The sequence below is a fragment of the Myotis lucifugus genome, unplaced genomic scaffold (assembly GCF_000147115.1).
Source record: "Myotis lucifugus unplaced genomic scaffold, Myoluc2.0 scaffold_94, whole genome shotgun sequence".
Taxonomy (NCBI): domain Eukaryota; kingdom Metazoa; phylum Chordata; class Mammalia; order Chiroptera; family Vespertilionidae; genus Myotis; species Myotis lucifugus.
This window is the reverse complement of record NW_005871142.1, coordinates 4,251,162-4,254,704: the sequence shown is the minus strand read 5'-3', so window position 1 is coordinate 4,254,704 and position 3,543 is coordinate 4,251,162.

Here is a 3,543-nt window from a genome sequence, read left to right as displayed (position 1 = left end):
TGCTAATTAGACCAGACATCCTTCCCAGATGTTCTTCAGGATGACCTCCTGGATGAAGCCGGGGCTTCGAGGAAAGCCCGGGTCCTGGGTGCCAGAGGGAAGCTGGTGCCAGCAGCCAGGGGAAGGAAGGCCTACTCTTGCATGAATTTCATGCATTGGGCCTCCAGTATTAACATAATGCCCATGGGAACAACTTTGCCACAGCCACAACCACCTCATTCATGAGTGAATTCATCCCATTGAAACGGAAAACTCCTCATTTCTACTGAAAGTCAACAAATTACAGAGCCAAATAGACACATTGCATTTTGAACTAGTGACGGTGTCCCTTGACGACAGCCTGCTGACACCACTGACTGATTCAGGGACCTCTCCTGAAGCACGCAGGTAGTGCTGAGGCTTACCAGTCCTTAAAGTCATAGTGCAGTCTTTCACTGAGTACAACCAGAGAAGAGGTGCTTATTGTTACCAGAAAGCCATTGCTATTCCCCTTGCCTTTTGGTTAAAAAAAAAAGTGTGGACATACATTGTATAGTTAGTCTATGGGTGATGGAGACTTCAAGGAAGAGAATAATATCAGTAATATAAATACTCGAAATGTTCAAATAAACCTAAAACTAGAGACAATTCATGTTTTTTTCAGTTCTCCTATTTAAAGGCTTCTAATGATATCACAGAGAGGAGAATATAGATATATGCAAGAGTATCCATGTTTTTGTTGTTGTTTGTTTGTTTGTTTTTTAGGAAAGACAATGACTAAATGAGCTGGTTTTATAGAATGATAACTACAATTAAAAAAACAGCCTGGCCAGCATTGCTCAGTGGTTGAGCATCAACCTATGAACCAGGAGGTCACAGTTTGATTCCCTGTCAGGGCACATGCCTGGGTTGTGGGCTCAATCCCCAGTAGGGGGCGTGCGAAGGCAGCCAATCAGCTTCTCCCTAATTGATGCTTCTATCTCTCTATCCCTCTCCCCCTTCCTCTCTCTAAAATCAATAAAAATATATTTCTTTTAAAAAAGAAAAAACACTCTTATTTTTTTCTTTTATGTGAATAATTAAATATGGTAGTGGATTTTTCTCTTATTAAGAATTTCTTGAATCATAAAGTAGTGGGACAAATATTAAATAATCCACTATTATTGAATTCAGGGCAAATGATACCTGTCATCCTAGAAATGTAGGCTATGCTATTTCAAGTTGGAATTTTTTTGAAGTAGTGAATTCCACAGCTCATCTTTTTTTTTCTTTATTGATTAAGGTATTACATATGTGTCCTTATCCCCCCCATTGTCCCCCCACCCCCCTACTCCTGCCCTCACCCCCCTGTTGTCTGTGTCCATTGGTCAGGCTTATATGCATGCATACAAGTCCTTTTGGTTGATCTCTCCCTCTTTTGCCCCACCCTCCCCTACCTTCCCTCTGAGGTTTGATGGACGGATCGATGCTTCTCTGTCTCTGGATCTGTTTTTGTTTACCAGTTTATGTTGTTCATTATATCCCACAAATGAGTGAGATCATGTGATATTTATCTTTCTCTGACTGGCTTATTTCACTTAGCATAATGCTCTCCAGTTCCATCCATGCTGTTGCAAATGGTAAGAATTCCTTCTTTTATACCACAGCATAGTATTCCATTGTGTAGATGTGCCACAGTTTTTTAATCCATTCATCTGCTGATGGGCACTTAGGCTGTTTCCAAATCTCATCTTATACCAAAGAAAATCCAGTATCTCCTGGGATGTATTTCATACAAATAACAGCTTTCTGAAATGTTTATAAATTATGTTTCTGTTTACTTATATTAACTTGTGTTGGTGAGAAATTAGGATTATTATTACAAAATAGTGGTTTGATTATTTTAGCTCAGTGATAGCGGAATCTAGAAAGAAGGGAGGATGCACTGAAGGGGAAGTTGGGTCAGTGCACATTTTTAAAATTAGTTCTGTGTGGAACCTTGGAACCAGTTCCCAGAGTTTAAGTTGATTAGAGACTGTAACAATACATTGTTCAAATGTAAAGATGGAACTGTAGACACTGGCATGCATTTGACCATTGATTCCTTCTACGCTTGATAGTATTTTAAAAGATCCATAAATATTCTGTGGATATGATTTTTCACTCCTGAGTCATTAAAGTCACAAGTTCAGAAAAAAATCTAAAAAGAAAAAGACAGAGACAGAAGGTGAAAGAGAGATAGAGGTGGAGGTAATAGAGATAAACAATAGGGTGGTGAAGACCTGGGGTGGGTGGGTAGGGGCTGGACAGAAGGGATCAAGGGGGAAGGTGGTGGAAGACATCTATAGTACTCTCAACAATAAAAAATATATAAATTAAAAATAAACATAAAAAGAGAGAGAGGAAGAAAAAGAGGAAGAGGGGGAGCAAAAGAAAGAAAAGGAGGAGGTGACAGAGGAGGAGGAAGAGGAGGATGTGGAAGGGAGGTGAGGAGACAGAGTGGAAGTGGGGAGAGAGGATTACAGAGAGAGGGAGATAGAGAAAGATTGAGAGAAATGCATGAAATGACACTTGGCAGATGCCCAGAGCAGCTGTTGCTCACTTTAGCTCGTTTCCTATAATCCAAAACTAAGCAGCTATCATTTGGCTGCTGCATCTCAGAAGTAGGAAAGGGCTCTGAATCAGTCACGAGAAGACTCGCTTGTCTTGAGAGATGTCCTGGGGCTTTTATGAAGGGCCCAGTATCTGTTTGTCTGTCAGCACACATTTGTCGTGTCTGTTTTTCTGTCCGGAACAATGCTGTCTCTATTTGCCTTTTGTGTCTTAACTGTTTTCATTGCTGTGTAAATATTTCATGATTTGGAATGTTTCCCCTTGCAATCATGTCATCTTTAAGAAATTTGAACACGCTAAGAGTACACGTTATCTTCAGCTGTGATGAGTTGATTCATTGCCGGGCACTAGTTAGCCAAAGATAGAAGCAATTTTTATGCTGTTAATCATGTTTCCCACAAACTCTATGGCAGTTGTCGAAAATGGAAAATTATACAAACATTTCACCCCTTACCGCCATCCTAATGTTTGAAGAATGCGTCATGCTTCTTCCATGAGGGTGTGGCATAATTTAAGAACAATGTAGATTTATCAGTGTGTAGTTTTAAAAAAGGAAGTAGGTGCTGCATGTGCGACCTGAAAGAAAATCACTTTGACATTAGTAGGGAGATCTCTAAAAGATTTGAGTATTTGGGGGGATTTGAAAATCATGTCCTCATGTGCTTTGTCTTATAAAAATAACTAGAGGTCTGGTGCACTAAATTCATGCACGGATAGGGTCCCTAGGCCTGTCCGGTAATCAGGGCCTTCTGGCTGCCGGTTGGGGCCTCCCTTCATTCCAACACTGCCTCCTGGTGGTCAGTGCATGTCATAGTGAGTGATGGAACTCCCCGTCTCCCGGTTGAACTCCTGAGGGGACACTTTGCATAATAGCCTTTTATATACATAGATAAGCTTGGGGTTAAGGAGAAGAGCCTATGCAGGGTGGAATCTATGAACTAGAATCCAGCCAGGTTTTGAGCCTGGCCAATG